This window comes from Sapajus apella, unplaced genomic scaffold, assembly GCF_009761245.1.
Source record: "Sapajus apella isolate SASKATOON/1434 unplaced genomic scaffold, GSC_monkey_1.0 scaffold6, whole genome shotgun sequence".
Classification (NCBI taxonomy): domain Eukaryota; kingdom Metazoa; phylum Chordata; class Mammalia; order Primates; family Cebidae; genus Sapajus; species Sapajus apella.
Window position 1 is genome coordinate 15,524,414 of NW_022436946.1, and position 26,269 is coordinate 15,550,682.

The 26,269-nt window shown below is 39.3% G+C and overlaps 2 long non-coding RNA genes across 2 annotated transcripts in view; both read right to left on the minus strand.

Moving 5' to 3' along the window:
- Positions 1-26,269, minus strand: part of LOC116549263 — a 134,069-nt gene that overhangs the window by 75,096 nt on the left and 32,704 nt on the right. The gene's annotated exons all lie outside the window — the stretch shown is intronic.
- LOC116549264 lies at positions 21,941-25,823 on the minus strand. The gene is made up of 2 exons (XR_004267781.1): positions 25,004-25,823; positions 21,941-23,697 (listed from the first exon to the last, which is right to left on the minus strand). It is a non-coding gene; the product is annotated as an uncharacterized LOC116549264 (long non-coding RNA).

The window sequence follows — 26,269 nt, forward strand, 5'->3', positions numbered from 1 at the left end:
TTCAAACTCAAGTGGTTTTTTTCTTTCTATAACACACTCAATCTTCAGTAACTTACTCACATGCCAAGCCTGAGAGACACAAAAGGAATACCAATGCCAAGCAGAAAGCCAACGGATGCTCGCTCTTGTTCTTGTAACATACTTCTAGAGCCAAAGGGATGGGGTCTCTTTTTAATTGTGATGTCAAAAGTAGAAGAAAAGAGAATTAGCTTTTCTATAGTTGGTTTAGAAGAAAGGTCTCTGAAATTACATTCATATATACATCCTTTCACTGGAGTAAGCCATATAATAATCTTCATTCTCAGCAACCTCAGTGTACATCACAAGTGACTTATTTATATGAGAGTTTCGACTCTACATGCCTTTGTTAATTATTTGGTTAGCTAATGTCAATAAGGCATTCATAGCTCATTTGCTAGATCTTCCAGGGAACCAAAATCTCACTCGGGCCTGTGATATTGTAACTGTGGGCCTTTAAGAATCAACGGAAAATCCAACTGAATAAAAACTGACCTCCTCTGATGGCTGCCCTGATACAAGGGGCTCAGGAGCAACAGTCTTCATGGTGACCACACTCGGCCAGAACAATGGGCGTTCCACATCTGAGTCTAATGCCTCCAAGAACCACAGGTGAGTGTTCCGGAGATAGGGAGAGTGGAAGAAATTTCACATCCTACAGATGAATGTATGCTGGTCTGTTGTGTTTAGGGCAGTATAGCTTGACCCAAAGGTATTGAGTGGAATACACTTTATGTTTAATCTCCTAGTGCCTTTTTTTTCTAATGCAATTATTTGAAATATAACTCAATAGAAAGGCATGACCCTCCTGCAAGTCTCTTGAAATGCTTATTGCACAGGAAGGTTTCTGCTTATTTGCTTAATTTTTAAGGATTTATAGCTTGATTTTCTCCCCCAAAATGGATGAAAGAATGAGCAGTATTCAATTTTGAATATCTTGAGAAGTTGTGGCCCTTGTTAAATTTTGTTTGAGAGAATGCATAGAAAGTTACTGTGAAACAATCATATTCTTAGAAAGCTTCTCATTTAAGACTCAATTGGGTCAGCACTGAGGTTATTCTGAGAGCTGAATACATTTGCTCTGCCTCTGAATCACAGATTCTGACATGTTATTTTAGAAGTTCTTGCTCTTTTTTAAAAAATTGACAGGCATATGGAATAGTTAATAATTCAGTAAGTAAAATATGCTTATATCTGCAAACAACAGAGATGAAAAAAGATGCCCTATTTTTACTGTTAATCTTTCTAAGAGTTTTGAAAATGCAAACCCAAACTTGACATAGAAAAAGCACGAAAGATCTTGGCCCTTAAATTTTCTCTGCTGTTCTCATTGCCATGCAATGCTTTAATTTTCCTTGAGATGAAACCACTTAGATCTTAGCTTTAGACCACTATGTCCTATACTACAGGATCTATCGAGTTTTTAAAGGGACAAACATTCTTGGGAAAATGTGGTTTCTGTGAAATATAGTCACATAAATAATGGCCATTCCTACATTATTTCTGTTAATTTTTTGTTCATGTTACATTAATTATATTCTTATAATTATTTCAGTATTCCCGTTCTTTTTCTTTTTTTTTTTTTTTGAGATGGAGTCTCGCTCTGTCACCCAGGCGGGAGTATAGTGGCACAATCTCAGCTCACTGCAACCTCTGCCTCCTGGGTTCAAGCAAGTCTCCTGCGTCAGCCTCTTGAGTAGCTGGGATTACACGTGCCAGCAACCACACCTGGCTAATTTTTGTATTTTCAGTAGAGACCAGTTTTCACCATACTGGCCAGGCTGGTCATGAATTCCTGGCCTCAAATGATCTGCCCACATAGGCCTCCCAAAGTGCTGAGATTACAAGTGTGTCGCCATGCCAGGCCCTATTTATTTCTTTAAATTTGTCTGACGTAAGATAAATTTGAGATGAATATCTCATAAATGAAGCTAATGTCTTTCATGAATGAGTAGATGCAAACCAGATCTGATATCACTTAAGGAGACATGAGGACAACTTAACTAGTCACTAGTAGTTCCTCTATTTATGTTCTACAATTCCTTGCAATGATTTTTCAGTTTATATTTAGAAAATAGCTACCAAACTATAAAAATTGCCTCACAGTCCATAAAACAATATGCCACCTTCAAGCTAAAGATGAATACTTTTTTTTAGAGCATGAAAAGTTCTATTCTTTGGGTTGCTATTCCATCTGTCCATAACTTTCAGAAAATTACCTACCAGGAGCTCAAACTTTAGCAGATCATATGTGAAGTCATGCATAAATTCATGGGAAAAAAAGGAAGACCTTCTTGCTGACAGATTTGGCTGTGAGCAATGGGATGGGGCAGTTCTTTTCCTCCTGGGGCCTTGGTTTCCTTAGCCTTGAATCTTCTTTTTCCCATTTTTGCATGGCTGCCTTCCTCTTGTCTTGGGATCTCAGCTTAAAGGTCACCTTAGCGTGATCTTTCAAAGTAGGAGCCTTATTATAGAATTGTCTCCGTAGCACCCGATCCAAGTTTAAGGTGCCCTATAATTGTCTACATAGCACTTCTCATGAACTGATACTCTTGGTTTTTGTTTGTTTAATGTCAACCTCCTTGTAGTTGCAGAGCACCAACTCTGTCTTATTTGTTCTGTAATCTGGCACCTAGAGTGGCGTTTGGTAGGTCTTACGAGTTGAACTGTGCCTCCCAAAAGATATGTTGATGTTCTGATCCACAGTACATCAGAATGTGACACTATTTCAGATAGGGTTGTTGCAGATATAATTGTTGGGGTCACAAGGAATAAGTTGTATCCTTACTCCCAAAGACAGCGGCCCTTAAGGGGAAGTAGAAGAGAAAAATAAAAAGTAAAAGAGAAAATAACACACAGAGAGGACACCGTCTGAAGACACAAACACACGGAGAAGATGGCCATGTAACCAAGAAGCAGAAGCTGAAGTTTTGCTGCTAGAAACCAAGGAATGCCTGGGGCTACCAGAAGGTGGAGGAGACCAGCAAGGCTCCTCTCCTACAGGCTTGGGAGGGAGCATGGCCCCGCCAACGGAGATTCCCTTTTCAAATGCTGAGGGCTGACACTTTACTTCCTCAACCAGGGGCTAAATATTTGCCTTAAAAATGAAACTAAAGTAACAAGATTTCTGTAATAAAAACTGGCTGTATAGCAAATGAAATTAAATGTATTGTTCTATGGCAGTTCTCTAGTTGAGCTTGAAATAATATTGCAATAAATTCATCAGAAGTACTTGTAGGAGAAGGATTTTTACCATGATTTTTTGCTCCCGACCACTGTAAATTTGCAAGTTTAAGCAAGCATTATTCAATAATTTTCAAATGCTTTCCTACCCTGGCTTTTTTTTTTTTTTTTGGAGCGTACCTCTGGGGCACTGTGAAGAATCTGATAGTTGAACCAAAGCCAATTCCAATCTTTATGGAAAAATTTACACAACACTTCCAGGTGGGCAGATTCAAAGATGGGATGAATCATGGCCCAGTGCAGTGGTTCCTGGCTGTAATCCTAGCACTTTGGGAGGCTGAGGCAGGGGGACTACTTAACGCCAGGAATTCAAGACAAGCCTGAACAACATAGTGAGACCTTGTCTCTAAAAAAAATTTAAAAATTAGCCGGGTGTGGTGGTCTGCATCTGTAGTCTCAGATACTCAGGTCGCTGAGGTGGGGGGATCATTTGAGCCCAGGAGTTTGAGGTTATAGGAAGCCATGATCATGCATCACTGCACACTAGCCTGGGTGACAGAGTGAGACCCTGTGACCCCCTTCTTCCCTGAAAAACAACAACAAACAAACAAACAAAAAACCAGGATGAATCAGTGTCGAAATGATGAAGAAAAGTATTCTAGAGTTTTAATTCCCAAGGTCTGCATGACCAAAATGGTAAGAGCTCAGAGGATACAAATTCAAAATGTATGAATTGTTAGAATTCATCTTTAGTGATTGCATTTTAAAAATTTGAAATCACTTGAAAAGCGATCATATATGTGTATATATGTACGTGCGTGTGTGTGACCTGAAACATTTCATTGTGAGATCCTTTATCAGCTACTCTAGCAAGTCCTTCGGTTTCCTCATAAATGCCTCCTCATAAATCAATAAACCTCTTCATTTGTTCCTTGATAACGTAAGAGCGATTTCTTTAGAAGTCATATACTGTCCTATACCTGACTTTTACTCTTTGTCTCATCTGCACACAATATGTAGAATTCAGCACAAAGAAGCAAATGGATGTCCCCAAAACAAAGAGCACACTTTGCAAGAGAATTACGTGCAGGGCCTGAGAGCATTTCCTGTCCCACAGATAGGAAGCATTCGCATCATGGTTTGTCATCTACGCTGTCGGGCCCAGTGTCTCCTAACTTCCTGAAATAAAACCAAACTAAGCAGAACAATACAAGTGACAATTTCTCTGCGTTTTAGAATTCCAAACTCCCATTACTAAAACATTGAATCTTTCAATCCTACTGGCTCGTGTGCATTCCAAAATTAGCAGTGTTTTTGTAATGGTTTGTTTTTAAAATATAATGCTGCACTATACATTCCACATATTATAACAATTTATTTTAAACATTATTCCAAAATTCTGCTAATCTTTGGGTCAAGAGAAAAATACTGGCTTATTAAAATTAACTTTTCCTTTTACTCTTCGAAATGACTTGAACAAAATTAATTCTCCCTTGAGTATTCATTAGGTTTCAGGAGTGGGCAGATGACAGAGAAATATATAATATAAAAACAATCCTTAGTTTATTCTGTAAATTTATCTTTCTTGCCCTTCAAGTGTACTTGATGGTCCAGTGGTTTCCAACTCTGATACAAAATTTTCATTTGCCTTTATAAGAAATCATCTCGTATAAAGAAGGGGTCATATTTTATCAGCATCCTCACCAAAAACACATCACCATCATCACTTTTCAATTTGTAGAAAATCCAGTATTATCTGCCAAGTTGGCAAGATACCAAAAGAGCTTGGATTGTTTTAAGGGAATAGGTGGTTCAGTTCTGGATGAGTTTGGGAAGTTCATGGTCGGGTCTGGGGAGAACTTCTGTGTCATAAACTTCCACATCAGACAGGTTAATAGGGTAGTAGAATTGTGTAGGTACAGAGACCTGATGAAACCAACTGATACCTCTGTTTTTCTTTTTCTTTTTCTTTTTTTTTTTTTTTTGAGACAGAGTCTTTCTCTGTCCCATAGGCTGGAGTGCAGTGCTGCAGTCTCGGCTCACTGCTGCAACCTCAGCCTCCTGAGTTCAGGTGATTCTCCTGCTTCAGCCTTCCAAGTAGCTGGGACTACAGGCACCTGCTACCATGCCTGGCTAATTCTTGTATTTTTAGTAGAGATGAGGTTTCACCACTTTGGCCAGGCTGATCTTGAACTCCTGATCTTGTAATCTGCCCACCTCCGCCTCCCAAAGTGCTGGGATTACAGGCATGAGCCATCGCGCCCAGCCCACCTCTGCTTTTCAAAACAAGAGAGTGCTCCTTCTAGGGTGTCCTTGGGAATGTGCAGCCATGAGTTAGGGGTTCCTGGAGTAAAGGCAACAAATAAGACTGCGAGATGGGATGAGGTGAGTGTGAGTGAGTGCATGGAGAGAGGTTTAGGTCGTACATAGTATCTATGTTTGAAATATCAAAACAAACTCAGGTTATGTAAACAAGTGCAAATTTTTCATAAAATTTTAGGGAAAAACTAACTTATTTTCTGTTTAGAGCAAGTATTCAGACCTGTAGAGAGGAGTACGAATTCATTCAGCCCAGAAGAAATGCTTAAGGAGAGTTATCTGATCCAATGCTTTCATTATGCTGCAAGGAAATAGAAGTGATTTACCAGCCCACTAGAATCTTGGCTTCCTGACTACCAGGCCTCAGCTCCAATTCATTGCTCTTTAAGGAAAGAGGAAATGCAGAATTAACTTCTATTAAATTTCATCCATGGGCCAGAGACAGGATGACAACTGCCAGGCACAGTCATTGTCTCAAGCAGTGGTTAGCAGCTCAGGCTCCCAGGCACACTACTTCAGTAGGAAATTGGTTCCACCTCTTACCTGTGTGACTTTCGACAGGTCATTTTAAAGTCAACAGATTCCTAATGTCTTCACTATAAAATGAGGATCATAAATGAAACTTCTTTAATGACAAGAATTATATGAGACAATCTTTGCAAAAGACTTAATGATGCTTGGCATATAAATGTTAGCTCAATGAAGATTGAATGAAAAAAAAAATTCTTTTGTCTGTGGGAGGGATGAGGAAGATACAGTGAGGGTCAATTTTATGACTGTTTTACAGATGAGAAAAATTGGGGTTGAGTAAAATTCACTAATTTGCCAGTAAGTTTCAAAACCAGAATGTGAAGCTGTGTCTGTTTGAAACTCCACTTCAGACTGTGTCTGCTACATTGCAATGCCTTCCTATAAGAGAGCAGAGAGCTGGAAAATCTGCCAAGGCCGTCCCCTTGGAGAGCTGGCTGCTGTACTCCCTGCACTCATGCTGAGTTCTGAAAGCCCTCTGGCAGCTCCCCAGCAATTCTAGCCATCTGCGAAGTTCTGAACTGGGTGCTGCCCAGGTGGCAGAAGTCAGTGAGAATATCCAGGTGACAGTGCAAATATGATTGTAGGCTGAAGTCTGGAATGTGACCTTGACTTCTTTTAGCCGTTTCCGGGTCCGTTCTCAAGGGCAGATGCTGCGTCTGCTCTTTCTGCAGGACTGATTCGCCCCATGCCCAACACTGTAAGAGCTTGCTCTCTGTCTCAGCTGTGCCAGTAACGTGACCTTAGTTAGCTCACTTGACCTCTTCAAGGCAGGCTTAGGACAGATCCTCAAGCCACACCCCTGGCCAACAACTCGGATTCTACAGAGTGAAACACTGAAATATTTATGTTTTTTTATGGTAACCTTTTCATTGAAGTAAACCTTATATCAGGAAAAAAAAAATGTGCAAGCCCTATAAGTATACAGATTAATTTTCACAAAGTGAACACAGTCTCACATTAAATAACAAAGCAATCCAGCCCAGAAGACACCCTCTGGGCCCCCTACTAGGCACCACTCTCCCAAGATAATCACTCTATTCTGACTTTTAACATCGTAGCTTACGTTTGCCAATTCTGAAATTTTAGATAAATGGAATCACACAGCATGTATTCTTTTGTACGTGGCTTCTCTCACTCAACAGTATGCTTGTGAAATTCATCCATGTTATTGCAGGTAGTTCTAGTTTGTTTTCATTGCTATAGAGTAAGGGGTCAATCTCCCATTTTATAAATAAAGTTTATTGAAACACTGCCAGGCTAATTTGTCTCAGTATTATCTACAGCTGCTTTCACACTACAATGGCAGAGTTTAGTTGCTGCAGAGATTAGATGGCTGGCAAGGTTACTATCTGGCCCTTTACAGAACAAAGTTTGGTGAACTCCACTCCATGGTATCCAACCACATGACCAACACTTCTTCATTTATTCTATTCTTTATTCATTGATGGACATTCAGGTTGTTTCCAGTTTTGAGTTATTACAAGCAGTGCTGCTGACAAATTCTTGTAGTGTGTTTTGTTGACATTTCTGTTGCATTTATGGAATGTGTATTTTTTAAAATCTTGGACTGATTCTAATGCCAAGTTTGGGAACTCCTGCTTTACAGATGTAATCTAACCCAAATGTTGAAATTGTCTTGCCCAAAGTCATGCAGAAAATCGTTGGCAGACCTGGGATTGATAAACAAACCCTGTTCTTGGAACAATTCTATGTTTCCACTGTCATTTCTATTGCTATTGTCTTGAGAACATTGTTAGAAAGCTCTTTATTTATCCAATGTCTTTTACAAATATGACTCTTTTCTACTGTATTTGGCTATACATTTCCAAGAACAGAAAACTCACTGCCTTACAATAATTTTAAAGAGATTATATATCACTTAATCCAATCTTCTCACATTATAAATTAGTAAATTGATGTTTGAAGATGCTAATAATTCACTCAAAATAGACATTTTGAGCCTTGACTTTTTTCCTGTACCACAAAATAATTTTGCACTTGCCTTTTTTTCTTTACAATTTGTACTACTCTAGTCAATTAGCTTACTTAACTAGTGCCTATTTAACTATTTAAACATTACTAAGGTGCTTGAAGTAAAACCTGTAGTCTCTCCTTCACCTTCCAACTGTAAAGCCTCTTTCCCCTAGGCAACTACTCTTAACAATTTGTTTTTCAATCATCATATATAAACATATAAAAATGCATGTAACTGCTATGAGTCCAAACTTGGATAAGGAAAAAATAAAATTTAATTCTTCTTTAACTCAAGTTAATATCTAGTTTGAGCTCCATGTCATCAGTTAAGACTCAATCTCAGCTAATTTGGAATACCCTCCCTTTCCCTGTAGCTGTGCCTCATTTCAGAAGGGTTAATGTAATGCCAAGAATTTGGTATGTGTTGGGGCTGGGGGTTCAGCATGAGAAGCATCTAGACCTTGGTAACCATAGTGATATTGAGACATCTTTCCTCCTGTCTGGGCCTTGGCCACTGGTCCCCACAAATGCCCTGAGCCATGCTGTCCGATGCTGTGAGGTCTGGTAGTTTCTGTGCCACGGTTGGGCCATGACAATCTCTGCCATGCTCACCATAAGGACTGGCTCTCCACAGCCATTCCTCTGTGGCAGCTTCCCTGGCCTCCATCCTGAAATGGAGGTCCAGCTCTCTGGTTTTACTTATTTTTAATTTTTTCAGACAGTGTCATACAGGCTGGAGTGCAGTGGCACAATCTCAGCTCACTGCAACCTCTGCCTCCCAGGTTCAAGTGATTCTTGTGTCTCAGTCTCTCAGGTAGTTGGAACTACAGGTGTGCATCACCATGCCTGGCTAATCTGTGCATTTTTAGTATATAAGGGGCTTCATTATGTTAGCCAGGCTGATCTCAAACTGCTGACCTCAGGTGATCTGCCTGCCTCAGCCTCCCAAGGGCTGGGATTACAGGCATGACCCACTGCAGCCGGCCTGTCCTCTGGCTTTACATCCCACCAGCCTAGCTGAAGTTTTCCACTTCCCCAAGCTCTATTTGCTGCTTTGGGCCTCTTTCTTCCAGGCTTGCCTCCAACACGAGTTGCCTTCCTTCTGATACAGTCTCATCTCCCTTCAACATGGGCACATCTTCCCCTGGCCTTTCATAAGCATCTGTGAATACATGTTTTATATATTGTATTTTTATTTCTGTCAAATATCTTTTCCAGTCAGGCAGCAGGAAGATCCATTTCTTCTCCAACCCTCAAACATTTACCTGTTTGTCTTTTTGGAAAGCAGGTACTAGCCCCATGGGAGCAATAAGCACAGAGCAGCCAAGGGCCTTGAACCTAAGAGAAGAAGGAGGAAAAAAGTGAACTAGAAAAAATATATATATAATTACTATCTCAAGGTATTGTCCTGGCACGAAGATAGGCATAGCTACAGAGTAATTGTTTAGTTTTGATTTTATTCCAAAATTGAGGTTATACAATATATCAAACTGTAACTTGAATTTTTTTGCTTAATAATTTATCTTGGACAAATACCTGCATACAGATATACTTCATTTTTCTTAGTGTCTTCATAATATAGTTCATAGTGTAATTTGTTCAATTATTTTCCCTGTCAATGGAAATTCAGGTTGTTTCCAGCTTTTGGTAATCATACATCATGATAATGTTGTCATAGACAATGTTTATTATGGTCTTAATACGTACTAGACAATGGCCTAAGCATACATGATCTCACTTAATCTTTAAAAATCCTTCATGAGATTGGCATTGTTTTTGCCTTTTTCTTGAAGATGAGAACCGAGGCACACAAGGATTAAATAACTTACTGAAGGTCATAGTAAGTTACAGATTTGAGCCCCAGTGGGCTGATAGACAGAGGTCAATCTCTTAACTGTTATACTGTACTGCCTCTCTCGACTAAACATACTTGTATACAAGCTTTATACTTTTTTTTGTTATATAATTATCCAGAACTGAGAATGTAGGTAATGTGTGTATTTTTATATCTTAGCAGATACTACCAGGTTACTTTGGGGCTAAAGAAACTTATAGAATATTTCATAGTGTTCAAGAGTCACTATTAGTCAATCAAACTAAACCTAGCATTAAGTGTTGGTAAGGCTTTGGGTGATGCTAGGTTTAGTTTGAGGTTATCCTATTCTTGTAGGAATGCTGCCCCCTGAAGCCCCCCAAATGGTTTCCAAGTGTTTCAGTTTTCACTTCCCTGATTACTATCCTTGATATCACACATTTTTAAAATTACTTATTATGCTGAGAATTAAAATGAGATAACATATAACTAATAATAGCGTAAATTTAGCTTGGAGTTCAGTTTTTTCTTATAACATTTTCTAATAAACTTTTTATCTCCATTGCTACATAATTTCTACCTTATAGCCAAAAAATAGTAATTCATTTATTTATTCAACAATGTTTATCACAAACCATATGCCAGGCCTTATCTTAGGTACTCAGGATACAGGTAAACAAAAAAAGATTTTATGGAACTTTCTTGTATTGTATTCTCAAGAATAGAGGATGACAAACAATCTGTGTAGGTAAAGGCATTTCAGCAGAGCTTATTACAAACAATTCAATTTTATGTTAGCACCATATAGCATACCTGTAAATCTATTAAGTACAGACTTTCATTTTTTAGTCAGACTAATGTTTTTATTTTCAATGTACATCTGATTGGTAAAAACTTTTCAGCTCAAACCTTTGTCTATATAATAAGATGTATTGGCTTGTTTAGGATGTTCTGGCTATTGTTTTGACTTGCTTCCTAATATTTCATTGAGTTGCTATCTCATCCTCTTCCACATGTTCTTATTACTGAACATATTTTTTCTTAACTCACCCTCACTCCTACTCATACACACAGATTTTGGGTTACTGTAAATAACACCATAAATGTCTCCTCAAACATCTTGTTTTATGTTTATTGGGCCTTTGCATTTCCTCTGCTGCGAATGTCTATTCCCATTTGTCATTTTCTAATTAATGTGTATTAGAAATATTAAGCCATTGTCCTCTATGAGTTGTAAATATTTTCTCTTAGAGACTTATTTGTTCTCTGCTTTATGGTACACGGAAATTTTCCATTTTTATTTAACTGACTCTTGCCTTTATTTCCTTTATTAGCTACACAGCACTTTATAGTATGAATAGTTTCTTGAAAATATATTCGATTATTACGTAACTAAGCTTCATATCTTGCTACAGAAAACTATTCTCATTCCACAATTAAAAAAATGTTTTCTAAATTTTTAAAAAATATATTCTATAGTTTTCCTTATTTTATATTTGGCTCCTTAATATTTCAGGAATTTACTTTGGGCTATGTTACAAGGTAGGAGTTGACGGCTATTTTCTTGCATATACATAGTCAATTATCCAACCCCATTATTATATGTATTTCATATTAAATGTAAAATGAATATATATACCTTTCCCAAATGACCTCTGCTCTCAGATGTAGTGAGACCTACTTCTGGATCCTACTGTTTTCCATTGATCTATCTGTTTTTCTATCAGTACCATTCTGCTTTGATTACAGTATCTTTATAGTAAGTTTTTATATCTGTTAAGGGAAGTACATCCCCTTTCCATTTCTAAAACAGGACTATAAGGCTCATTAGGCACCTTTCTTCTCTAGATATTTACTAATTTTCTAGTAGGCCAGGGTGCTGGCCTCTTATAAGCTGATTTTCTTATGGTTGAAGAAGGATTACAATTTTTTTAAGTAAATGAAGCTTTTCATGTCTGAGAATTTATACAAGCTGATATTCTTCAGATTTTGTCAAATAATATTATTAATGAGTTGAACATGATATTGGATTCGAATTAGCATTTTCTTCAACATTAGTCATTGTCTGAACAATAGTAAAATTAGCAAATTAAGGGAAAAAGCATAGTAAATTTTATGATTAGTAAAGACCACTATTTTGCTTGAATTGAAATAATTTGGTTTAACAATAATTTAATGCAACGTCATAATCTCATTGCTTAAGTAGCTACTCTCCTACTGCTGTGGTTTTCTTTGGTGGGGGCCCCCTCTTCCCCATCTTTATTTCTAAACTACATCTATCTTTAATTTTAAAAGCATCCCATGTTTTAGACAGCATCTTATGTTTTTCATTCCAAGCTTCATTATGGATGTGAAAAACCTGAAGTTTATTATTTGTTTAATGCCAAGATACTAACTAATTTTCCACTAAACTCCATGGACAATTTGGTTCTTATGCTTTTTAACTAATTTATCTTCGTTTGCAAATGTAGCTACACAGACAGATATCTTTAGATAACATGAGTTTTCCATTAATCTAAATAAAACCATTCAGCATATAGTATATTACTCAATTTATAGTCTGGAATTAGCACCACCATGATTCATGTGCTGTAATATCCACTACTGTACTCCCTCCTACACACTGAAAAACTTTATGTTTTGGGAAGAATTTTGCCTTAATAACCACTGCAGTGGGATTTTGCCCTCATTTCCTGTATATTTATTCTGGGTGGTGTTTGCAAGATGATGAGGATCTATTTTGGTGGGGAGCACCGCTCTTTTCCTTGAGGAGGAAGTAAGAGCACTGAGCCTGTCTCCAGCTCCATAACTGCTAGACAGATCAGACAGGGGCTCTCCCAGTCAGGCTCCAGGAAGGCTTCTCCTTCTGATGGAACAACCAAACAATAGTTACTATTTACAATGGCTCAAATGGAGAGGTATTCTTAGAACAATAAAAAAAGGGAAAGTTGGCCACCAGGAAGGAAAGAAGGCCTTCAAGCAACATCAAACTCAGAGAATGTGACCGTCCTTTCAATGTAAACAGCTTGCACAGCATTTCTCTAAATAACAATACAAGGAGTGCTGGCCATGTGCAGGGCCCCAATATACACAAATCTCTAACCCCATAACAACCTTAGCAGAAGTATATTATCCAACCAGACATCTGAAGACACCAAGGCCCAGAGAGATCATAATAACCTATAGAAGTTTCCACGGCTCATGGATGTGACAGTCAAGCCCAGTTTGTATAATACACAGCCATAATCTTATCTACCACTTTAAAAAATTAAACATAGATGAAACGTTCACAGTTCTTTGTGAGTAAATCTATAATTCTGTTTCAAAAAGCACAAGGCAGTGCTGAGGGCTCCATTAACAGCTTGAAATATATATTTTTTTTCTTCTGAGTGTCTCTGAATATTACAGAAGCAATGGGAACTTGAAGGAAATTTGCTGAATGTTGTCAGTGTAACAGTTTCCTTTGTCACATACAAAAGGATTCCCCTGGATCTTGCTTACTCTGCAAAATGCACAGGGCGAACTCTTATTCTGCTTACAGTAACTTTAAATCTTGAAGGCAAGTGTGTAGATCAAGGATCTAAGTCAGGTGTGGTGCTGCGCGCCTGTGGTCCCCACTACTCAGGAGGCTGAAGTGGGAGGATCACCTGAGCTGGGGAGATCAAGACTGCAGTGAGCTGTGATTGTGCCTTGCACTCCAGCCTGGGTGACAGAGCAAGACCCTGTTGAAGAAGAAGAAGAACAACAAGAAGCAGCAGCAGCAGCAGCAGCAGGAGGAGGAGGAGGAAGAGGAGGAGGAGGAGGAGGAGGAGGAGGAGGAGATCATTAAACATCTAAATTAACATAACCATCATACTAATTTTCAATAGAGTTTGGGTTATCCACTGCATGAGTGTGACGTGTGATGCATGCATCTGAAAAATCATTCTCTATCACCAAATATTGGTCTCCTTTCCATTAGCATTTAACATTTAATTGATTATTTCTATTAAATGCTAGATCAACGAAGCAATTCTTTACCTTAATTGCATGTCATTTAAAATAGGCAAGAGAAGAAAATGAATCTACAAGTGAAATGTTCATTGGATTGGTTTTGGATATGTAATCATGTATGAGAACAAGTCAATAATTATTGACTTAAGGATTATAATGGAGCATGAAAAGTTACCAGTTTTCTAGTTGTTTCTAGGTGTGATGATGCAAATAATTTTTTAGTTTTCTATTAACTTTTTCTTAGGTTTTCCGGAGCCCAGCCTGGGCCTACTATACTTAGGTGCACCAAGATGCTTATTGTTTGAAGCTCTCCTTCTCACTTCCCAGCATGCCAATCTCATTTCAAGGTTTCCCATTGTCAGTTCTCCTGCATTGACCTGCCCCCAGCTACAGGAATATCCACCATGCACACAAGAGTGAGCCTCATGCTCCCACGAGCTTCTGTTGATGACACTTTCATGGATCGGTTCACAGTTCATTAGTTTCCATCACAGAAAGCAGGATTCTGGGCAAATAAATTAGACAGAGGACAACTATCCTGTAAAGTTAGAATGGCAAGAGTGGTTGTCTGGCATCTGAAACTCTGTTCAGGGCACCCAACAAGGAATGATGAATTAGGATGGAGGAAGAATGCTATGAACTACACTGTGTCGACCTCTCCTGAAAAAATTCATATGCTGAATCTCTAACCCCTAAGGTGACTGTGTCTGGAGATGGGGTCTTTGGGGAGGTTAGGTTTAGATGAGATCATGAGGGCTCTCACAATGGATTAGTGCTTATAGGAAGAGACACCAGAGAGCCTGCTTCCTCTCCCTTGCTGTCATGTGAGGACACAGCCAGAAAGTGGCTGTCTGAAAGCCAGGAAGAGAGTCCTCGCTGGGGAACTGAATCAGTTGGCACCTTGACCTTGGACTTCCCAGCTTCCAAAATTGTATGGGAGAAATAAATGTCTGTTGTTTAAGCCACCCACTCTATGGTGTTTTGTATTAATGGTAGCCTAAGCTGACTAATACAAAGAATGATAAGAAGGGAATTATTAAAAGAGAAGCTCTTCTCCAAAAGGGAGGTAGACGATTTCCTCATCCTTTTGCCTAAGGTCACCTGAAGTTTACACTGTGTTAAAATGATCAGTCTATAGGACACCAGGCCTCACTCTGTCACCCAGGCTGAAGTGCAATGACACAATCACAGCTCATTGCACCTCTGGTTCCCAGGCTCAAGCCATCCTCCCACCTCGGCCTCCCAAGTAACTGGGACCACAGGCATGCCCCACCACACCCAGCTAATTTTTTTATACTTTTAGGAGAGACAAAGTTTTTCCATGTTGCCCATGCTAGTCACAAGCTCGTGAGCTCAAAGCGATCCACCAGCCTCGGCCTCCCAATCCAGGAATTCTTTAAGCACAGGTGGACATGTTTTGCTCCACATCAGTCTGCTATCCACAGACAGCTGGACTAAGGTTCATACCTAACCCAAAGGCAGCTAACCTAGTCAGGCTAACAGCTTATGAGGTGGTCTGATACCAAAGCTCTGCCCATTAGGAATCATGGTGATTAAGCTGACCAATCCAACCCTCTCTCTTGATACTTGGAACTAGTTACCTAGTAAAAATCAGCTATATGTTAGCAGAAGAATATAGGTACATAGAGAGATGCAAAGGCAGACAGAATACTCAAGAAGTTGGCAAAGGAACATCCAGTCATTAGAACTGTGTAGAGTCCTGAATCACTTTTCAGAACATAGATTGAGTTCTAGTCTCCATAGGAAGCTATTGTCTTGCGATTCCTGGTTGTGAGCCTTTTTCTGGACTCTGGTTTAGATAGTAAGCTTTAGAAGAGAAAACCTAGTTAAAAATTCTTATTTTCTTTGTTTCCACAGGTATTATTCCACAGGGCATAACACTCTGGCTCCATTTCTTAAGGTAGCATGAATAAGTCTCTTTCTTGTAACCAAAAAGGCCATATAAACCATGATCTAAAATAGCTTATCTGTATTTTTTTTTTCTATATAGGATGTTAGGTTACATAAAATTCATCAAATGGGACTTAATAGGTAGTCTTGGAACTTTTCTAGCTTAAGTTCCAATGATAAGAAGAGTAGGGAGTAAGGATTCCTACATGTTCAAGGAGATATGCTACACAAATCTATGTAAGAAATACGAAAAGAGGGTTGAATTAATCCAGCAGCCACCTTTGGATTAAGATGTGAGAGTAAAGTTGTTGGCCTAGTAGGCAGTACTGTGTCTCCCACCAAGGAATTTCAAGTCAAGTACAGGGGACCAAGATAACAGCTGTATTAGGGTTATCCTAAGAAACAGATCCAATATCATATGTGTTTGTTTGTGTGTTTTTTTCAGGATTTGGCTCACACGAATAAGGGGATTGGCAAGTCTAGAGTGTGTGCTGGCAGGTCAAGACCCAGGAGAGTTGATGATGCAGATGAAATCCAAAGGCTGTCTGCTGGAGGATTCCCTCTTGCTTGAGAAGGCTGGTCTTTTTGTTCTATTCAGACCTTCAACTGATTAGATAAGACCCATCTACATCAGGAAGGGAATCTGCTTATACTGTGCTCACTGATTTAAATGCGACTCTCATCTCAAAATATCCTCCGAGTTGACACATAAAATTAACCCCCACAAGAGCCTATAAAGATTTGGATAGGACCACAATAAGGAGAGACAAGCATCTCCATACCTGGTTGATATTTGTTGAGCTGCAGAAGCTCCAACCACTCTGGTGGAGTGGGGCAAGACAATCCTTGGGAGAGCTTGACGTGAATCTCCTGGATTCGAGATAATTGCAAGCACAGAAACGGCTACTGCTTCCTGCATAAAGAGTTCTGAAGAAGGGCTGCTAGTTTCACTGAAGAATGTCCTAGATGAAGCAATATATATTAATTGTATTACATCTAGATCTTTAAACTAATGTTCTGTGTGGTATAATGAGGAGTACTGTATTAGTCCATTGTCTACAAAAAAAAATACCTGAGACTGGGTAATTTTTAAAGAAAAGAGGTTTAATAAGTCTAATTGGCTCATGGTTCTGCAGGTTGTACAGGAAGCATGAACGCCAGCATCTCCTCTGCTTGGGAGGCCTCAGGAAATGTACAATCATGGAGGAAGGCAAAGGTGGGGCAGGCCCGTTGCATGGCCAGAGGAGGAGCAAGAGAGCAAGGGAGGAGGTGCTACATACTTTTAAATGAACAGATCTCACAAGAACTCACTTTTGTGAGGGCAGTTGTAAGGGGATGGTGCTAAACCATTCATGAGAAACCTCCACGGTCCAATCATCTCCTACAAGGACACACCTCTAACACTGGGGATTACATTTCAATATGAGATTTGGGCAGGGATATACATCCAAGCTATGTCAAGTACACAGAAAGCACCTCTGCTGCCTACTGAAGTATGGTGGTTGTCTCAAGGAAAAGCACTTATGCAACTGAGTAGGGGGCTGAACTAGCCACTCTTTTCATGAAATACTATTTTATTTGAAAGAACAACTGACAGATAAACTGTGGTTCTTCAAACACTGGGATTGGCAGACTTTTTTTAAAAAAAGGAACAAAGTGGGTCTGTCATTTCAAGAAAAGATTTGGCAGTATTTGTTGTGAATAATGAAATCTGGGCTTTAAAGTAAAAATTAGAATTTGGAAAACTTGTAGCTGCCATTACAAACTTGACAGCTTTGAAAACTTCAACACTTTGTTGTTGTTGTTCTGGTGAGATCGACGATGATTTTTGATACTGCATAGTGACATAGGTCAACATTTACAAGATCAGCATATCTCATGGAACCAAATTTTCCAGATGACCAATACTTAATATTACAAAAGTCATGAGTCAAATGTCTGTCTAAAGTACTAGATAGAGCAATGAATTTTTTAGACCAATGAAGTTTGATCTAACAGAGTATGAAAATTTTATTGATATAGTTTCAGGTATCGCTTTGGAACAAACCTGTAAGAAGTTATCACTTGCTGAGTTTTAGTATAGTATCAAAGAAGAACATTCATAATTAATTATTTGAAAATGCTGTGAAAATACTATTTTCTTTTCCAACTACACATTTGTATGAAACAAGATTTTCTTCAAATACTTAAACCAAAGCAACATAATACAACAAATTGAGTGCAGAAACAGAAATTAAAACTTAGCTATCTTGTTTTAGGCCTGGCATAAAAGATCTGCAAAAATGTAAAATAAAAGCATATTTCTATTTTTGCTTTGGAAAATATCATTACTTTTCATAAAATGTGTTATTTATGTTGACATGTAATGAGTTTACTATTATTTTAAATACATTAAAATAGTTTAAAATTTTTGAGTTTTAATTTATACTATGGTAAATAGCAATAGACTTAATCCATATAAACAAAATCTCTTTAAGTTTCTCAACAATTCTTAAAAGTGTAAAGGCAGCCTGAGACCAAAACATACAAGCTACTGCTTTTATCCCTTTAGCCTACCTTAAAGGGGTAGTTAACCCAAGAAGGACCATATGCGTATTAACACACAAGAGAAAAAAATACAGATAGCAAAGGGAATTCTTTTTATAGAATTGAGAAGCAAAGTTCCAAATAATATGTATGAAAAATATTTTACTAGCATACTGATTTCATTTTAGCTAGGAATCCAGCATAGCATAGGAAAGCAGAGTCAGCTATTAGGTTATATTTAAACCAAGACAATAATTGCATAATAGACAAAAAGCATGCAAAACAACTCATCTAATTTGAATCAAATGAGAGACTATTCATATTTTGAAAATGCATTTATTATTTAATGCCACCATATTTAGTTATTAAAAAAACTTAGAACTAAACAAAGATCTTATTTGCATGCTCATATTCCTGTACAATATTCAGATAACAAAAGCAAAGCTAAATTTTTAGAAGTTGTACAAGAAAGTGCTCACAATTTTTTTCAATACATTTGATAGTATAAGAAAGACTAGTCGGGCACGGTGGCTCACTCCTGTAATCCCAGCACTTTGGGCAGCCGAGCCAGGCAGGATCACCTGAGGTCAGGAGTTCGAGACCAGCCTGACCAACATGGAGAAACCCTAGCTCTACAAAAAATACAAAAATTAGCCGGTCGTGGTAGTGTATGCGTTTAATCCCAGCTACTCTCGAGGCTGAGGCAGGAGAATCATTGAATCCGAGAGGTGGAAGTTGTAGTGAGCTGAGTTCGCACCATTGCACTTCAGCCGGGGCAAGAAGAGCGAAACCCTGTCTCAAAAAAAAAAAAAAAAAAAAAGGAAAGAAAGAAAGGCTATATTTTGGTAAAGGAGGTAACAAGTTTCAGTCAAATTCTTCTAATTGTAATCAATTTCAACATGACAGTTTCAATTATTCTGCTTCTGGAATTTGTTCTGGCAATACCTGAAATAGACTGTTAGCTCTGACTTAAAATATCTTCAGTCGAGATTTTTGTATATTCATTTTAGCCAATATCTGATCTATAGCTTTGGGTTTTGTTTTTCTTTTTGGTGAAACATTGACTAATGTTTTTCACCAAGTAAGAAATAGGCATTTTTTACAGAACACAGATTCTCATAGACCTGTGGTGCTGACCTGACGTTTTTATAATTATACCTCTTATACAAGTAGAAAATTAAAATAAATTTACAAACTACCTACCTCAGCCAAATTCAGTAAAATTCAAGTTAACTAGCATAGTTGAATGTGATCATTGGCTTTGCAGAAATTAAATCACTGCTAGTAGCAAGCACAGGGCTTCCATGACCACAGTGCAGCTCCTTTGAGTGAGTACATGGATACCGCTACTGGACTGTCTGATGACTGTGTCCACCCACGACTTCTGTTTTAACCAAATTGCAGCAAAGTCTTCCTAACTACATGATACTGTGATATTGTTCCTCACTGATATGCCTATTATTAGGACTACGGTATTTTCATATTTCCCTTCTCAGCCTCAAGGTTATAGTATTAGGAGGTGGAACCTTAGGGAGGTAATTAGGCTCTGCTCTCACAAATGGGGTTAGTGCCCTTATAAAAGAGCCCCCAGAGAGACCCCTTGATTCATCCATCACTTGAGGACACCAAATCTGCCTTGATTTTGGACTTCCCAGCCCCTAGAATGGTGAAAAATAAATTTCTGTTCTTTATAAGCACCCAGTTTGTGGCATTTTGTTATAGTGGCACAAACAGACTAGACAAGTATCCAAAGCTCTAGAATTCAGTGGCTACTGAAAATACCTGTGTCAGGTCTATTTTGACAGCAATCATCTAGATGATCCTGAATTTGGTCAGATCAATTATTTTCATTATCTCTAGAAATGAAAAGACAAAACAAGAATTTTGTGGAGAACTTGATTTTGGGTGTTGTCCTTGGAGTCTAGTTTAAGAAACAATGCTTCTGATAAGGAAGGCCTGAAGCTGTGGGAAAGATCCTGCCTTCAGATGAGGGTCTCGGGTGATTTTGTTCCTGAAGTTGGATATTTGCAAGCTTTTTGAAGCTTTCAGAGCTTTCATAATCAAAGGGCCACAAGATGGAGAAGCCATTTTTTGAAAAAAAAGCTCTTTTATGTTAGGAAAACAAAATTTTATGCATTAATTTCCACTTTCTGAAAAAGGGCCATACATGTCTTTCCATTAAAAATGGCAAGTTGTTCATGTCAAGAACACTTTTATTTGCAAACCTTGTATTAAATTACTATTGAGCAAATCCTGGCAACACCTGCCTCATTCTTAAAATCTAAAGCAGAAATTAGCAAGCTATACTACCTGTGAGTCAAATCAGCTCACTGCCTGTTTTTGTATAGATGTGAGCTAAGAATATTTTCAGTATTTTTAAAGTATTGCTTTAAAAAAAAAAAAGAAAAAAAAAACATATGAAACAGAGGACTTATGTGGTTTGCAAATTATAAAATAGTTACTATCTGGCTCTTTATAGAAAAAGTTTGCTGACCCCTGCTTTAAAGAACTACGTCTTTTTAAAAAGCAATATTAGTTTTATCTTGAGAAAGAGGTAGATAATGTTCATATTCTCTCTGTCCTCTTTCTTCGCCACCCTCTTATTCTTTGTTTACCTTTTCTAGCTATCATGTTAAAGGCTTTTATAATGCTACTAGATTTGTTGTCTAAGTTCTATCATTCAATCCTTTATTTTAAAAACAGGTGAGAAGACAATTTATATTAATCCTCTTTTTTTTTTTTAAAAAAAAAAAAAGCACTAATATGAAATAGTCTGCTTTTTGACTTGTTTTTCTGTGGGTCAGTAATTTTTTTTAAAAAAAAGAAAATGTGACCCATTTACCTTAAATGCCTACATTAAAGCAAAGCTATTTCTTGATGCCTTGGATTTGCATTTTTATTTATTTATTTATTTATTTCGTTGTTTGGAGACAGGGTCTCACTAGAGTGTCTCTCAGGCTTGAGTGCAGAGGCACAACCAGGGCTCACTAGAGGCTCTGCCTCCCAGGCTCACGTGATCCTCCCACCTCAGCCTCCTGAGTAGCTGGGACCATGAGCACGTGCCACCATGTCTGGTTGATTTTTTTAATTATTATTATTATTTGTAGAGACAGAGTCGCCCTCTCAGGCTGGTCTTGAACTCCCAAGCTCAAGTGATCCTCCTGCTTCAGCCTCCCAAATTGCTGAGAGTACAGATGTGAGCCACCACACCTAGCCCTTTTCTGTAGTAATAGTAATAAAAATAAAATAGGTCGCTAATGTGAAAATAACTTGATGAATGTGGGAATAACTTGGAGAATGTTTAACCTGAGTTCAGAGCATCCCAGATGTAAAATGCAATTGTTAAACTCAGGAAAGGACAACTGAACATTAACCTTATTTTCTAAATCTCTTTTCCCATGAATTAAAGCATGAATAATATTTGTTTGGTAAGATCTAAATGGCTTAATAATCTCTAAGCCTGCAGAGAAATTCACTTTCAGAGTTGCAAAACGGTTTATGAGGTTCATTAATAGTCAATTTTAAGTATGATTAAGTGCTGAGACTATTGTTAAGTACTCAATAATTACTTGTTGTTGATTAACTATTATGATCTTCTTTACCTGATTCAGAGAATGCATTTAAGTAGCCAAAGAAATGTGATAATTACTCACTAAGGAAACAAAATGTGCTGGGTATCTGGATTCCTTTTAATCTTCTGTGGATTATTTAAGAATGAACATTGGAAACTAATTCTACAGGGAAAATGCTGTTGCTGAGGAAGGCGTTGGGACACAGATTGCTGACAACAGGATTTGGTTTTGAGAATTGAATTTGAAAGACAAAAATGAGTTATGTTTTCTTCCCTGAAGGCAGATGGGTACTTGTTAAGAACTTCCTTCAGCAAGAAAGTTAGGATCCCTGCCACATTCTCCACCTCCTCATAGTTTTCTCCCTTCTGGAGTTCTCCATGGGAAGCAGGCACAAGCCACCAGAAGAAGGAGGCTCTTGGTGGGGCATTCTTGGTGGTCCAAGGACTCGGTCAAGGTCCTAGATGGTGAGCCCATCTTAGCCAGAGATGGCAGACCTGACCCAGGAAGCCCTTGTGGTCCTCGGCGCTATACGCAGCACACCCCTGGCGCATTCTGTGCCACTTCTCTTTTGGCTCGAATTGTTGCCAGCAAACAGCGACATCGGGACTTTGGAGAAGATTGTGTCCTTCAGGCCTTTGTTAAAACTTTCTAAAGATGTATACGGCATTGCCTTCCCTGGCACCAGCAGGATCCTACTCATACCCTACTAATCCTCGCCTGTAAACGCAAGGTGTGGCTGTTAAGTGTGCTTTGAATGAGGAGACCGCCTAAACAGGCTTTGTGTGAGCAACAAGGCTGTTTATTTGCTCGGATGTGAACAGGCTGAGTCTGAAAAGAGAGTCAACAGAGGGTGGTGGGATAGGAGCTGGTTTTATAGATTGGGAGCAGACAATGGAAAGTTACAGTTTAGGGTGGTTTTTTTTGCAAGCCGGGGGTGGGGGGTGTCACAGGGTCCAATATCACAAGGTTGACCTATCCATTGAGGCAGGAACAGCGGTAGAATGTCACAAGGTCGGTTAATCAGGCCACAGCGTCCAGTGTCACAAGGTTGATTTATCAGTTGAGGCAGAAGCAGTGGTGGAATGTTGCAAGGTCGGTTAATCAGGCACTGCAGGGGCTAGTCTTCTATTTTTGCGGTTTTCTTGTTCTCTCAGACTTTCTGGCTCCAGGAGGCCATCTGGAGGTATATGTGTGGGTCGCAGGAGTCACTATGGCTCGACTACGGTGTAATCCATGGTGCAGTCAATTCAAAGAACCTTGCAGTGATCAATCAGGCCTCCCGTGGCATGGTGCTGCCGGCTGCTCTTACCAGAGTCAGGGGCCCCTGCCAGCTTTGCTGCTATCCTGGGTTTTTAGATGCTGCCCTGACCTTTCACTCTGAGCTCCATTCTTTCCCTGATTCCTTAGGCAGCTTGGACTTGAGCCTGACTTATCCAGTTCCTAGCCCTTTATTCTTCCAAGGGTACACCAGGCAGCTGGAATCTCTGGACCTTAAAGTGCCTCCTCTTGCACATCCCTCCAACACTCCACATTCCAGGACCACACCCCCACCTTTGCTCCTGCTGGACTTTGACCTCTGGGCACCCCAGGAGCAGCCAGACGGCTTGAAGTCTGAGCTTTGGCCTGCATTTGAGAGTTCAACGTTGTCGCCTCTTCAGGCTTAATATTTCTACATTTGTTGCTTTAATTTACCCTCCAGCTCTGAGCTCTAGCTCCGCCTTGGCTTGCCTCTTACCTTGGCCACACAGCCAACTGGCAGGTTCCCCGAAGCCAGTCTATTCATGCCCATTCCTCAAGTTTTGCTGTAGCTATTTGTGTGCTCCAGCTTCCAAGAAGTCTCCAGACATAGGACAAAGGCTGAAACGCAAGAGTAACAGGAAGTAAGTTATCTTAGCCGATTCCCCCTGTGAATGCTGCGTGAGGGGTTGTTGAAAGGAATTTCTCAGATCACCACTGACAAGGATTCTCAAGGGAAGGCTTGGTGATAGAGTGAGATAGATATTCACTGGAAATGGGACAAGCCTGAATTAAAATATCATCTCTTTTACTGGTTCCTTTCATAGATGAGAAAACGGGGAACCAAAAATATTAACTGCCTTGGCCACTATCACTGTGATTAAAATAGAGCAATGTTGGAATCAGCATCTTGCTTGCTGGATGAGTACAGTGTTGTCTACCCTTATTCATTCAACAGGTACTCATGGATTGTCTACTCTGGGCCATGCTACTACAACTTAACAGTTCTTGGCTGTATAATAAATAGGGGCTAGGAAACATATGAAGTAAGTATAATGAAAGGTAGCTGTTGTAAGGGACACTAATCTGGTTTAAAAATAATACATATATTTAGAATTTTTAAATAATTCAATGTTATTTATGCTGGTGTGATAATAGAAGTATGTGTAATAAGTTTTTATGGAAATTCAGAAATAAGAGCTACCAAATTGTGCTGTGATTCTCAGGAAGGTTTCTTAAGTTGGATGGCACAGAAATTAAACTGGAAGGCAAGCTAAAACTTAGATCAGTTGAAAGGAGAGGGAAGCGTTTTTCAGTAGGAGAAATGCAAGTTTTGTGTTGGAGATTTAGAAGAGAAGGTCGTATAGTATGTGAGAACGAATTATAGAAAACTTTGAGAAAACGTCAACCAAAAGTGTTCACAGGGGGCCGGGCACGGTGGCTGACACCTGTAATCCCAGCTTTTTGGGAGGCCCAGGCAGGCTGGTCACTTGAGGTCAGGAGTTTGAGACCAGCCTGGCCAACATAGTGAAACCCTGTCTGTAACTAAAAATACAAAATTAGCCGGGTGTGGTGGCATGCACCTGTAATCCCAGCTACTTGAGATGCTGAGGTAGGAGAATTGCTGGAACCCAGGAGGCAAAGGTTGCAGTGAGCCAAGATCTCACCACTGAACTCCAGTCTGGTGAGAGGGCAAAACTACATCTTAAAAAAAAACACACAAAAGCGTTCACGTGGCACTGGGGACCCACTGAAGTATTAGCAGGAGAGTGCCATGAGGAAGCTAGTCTTTAGGAAGGTTGCTCCAGCAATGCTAGATTGGGGTGGGGGGGGGGGCTAGGAGAAGAAGGTGAAAGCCTAGAATTGGTACAATAAGATTATAGGAGATTCTTAAAGAAAATCAAATATATCATTTTCAAGTACTTACAATACTGTGATCTTATGATTAAAACACAACTGGTGTCTTCAGTCCTGACAAATGTGGCTATAACAAAGAATTTAGATTGTATATTTCTACGATGAGTCTAAGGTAATGCCAAAAAATAATTTATTCTCAGATTAAGCAAACCACCTCCCCTTCCAAACAATGTTTTTTAAATCTGTAATTTCTGTTAACATCTCTTTCATAGTTAGCACAAAAATAAACAAAATGAGTTCATACTCACCTAACTAAAAATTTTCCATGAGTGAGCATGTGTTAATGAACCAAAAGTTTAAAGGTACAAATAACATCAAAAATAATAAAAAAATGTAAAAACAAAATTCACCCCCAATGCCATTACTCAAACACCAACTGTTGTTTTTCCTCTTCCCGTGTTCTTTTCACTAGGTTTTGTTTATATGTTGCTGTATCACTTTTCATGACAGTGAAACTGTGTTTACTATTAACAACAGAGGTAGTGAAATTGACAATCTTTGTCCCTAACATAAGAATAGTTGTAAGACCGGTTGCCTAGTTGGGAGGTTGGACACACCCACCTCTGCACCCGGCACCTAGCTCTGCCTAGTGGCTCCCCTAGAAGGCTCCAGCTGATGCAAGGCTCCTGGCCGGCTCTCCCACCCGAAAACCCGCCCCGTCTCAATCCCGCTCCCCTGGAGTCAATCAGAGCACCCAGCTGTTGCTCGTTCCTCCTACCTATAAAAACCCTACGCCCCAGGAAGTTGGCGCAACTTCCCTGGCCTCTTTCCCCGGGACCATGGAACCTCGCCCGGGAGCTGAATAAATTGGATTTTCATTTTCTTATACTGGCCTCGGTTTCCTCATTTTAAACTCGGCAATAACCCTTACAATAGTTATCCTACTATTCTTTTTTTTTTTTTTTCTTGAGACAGGGTGTCATGCTGTCACCCAGGTTGGAGTGTAGTGGCACAATCTCAGATCACTGCATCCTCCACTCCCCAAGCTCAAGTGATCCCCCCGCCTCAGTCTCCTGAGTAGCTGGGTTTACAGGCTCCTACCACCTCTCCTGGCCAATTTTTATTTTTTGTAGAGATGGGGTCTCACCATGTTGCCTAAGCTGATCTCAAACTGCTGGGCTCCGTTGATCCCCCGTCCTCTACCTCCCAAAGTGCTAGGATTACAGGCATAAGCCACTGCCCCTGCCAACCCTACTGTTCTCAAATGAGATTTGCACCTTGGTAGATGGCAATTTGAAGCAGAGGTTTCACGGCCTTCAGGCTCTTCAAAGTAAGG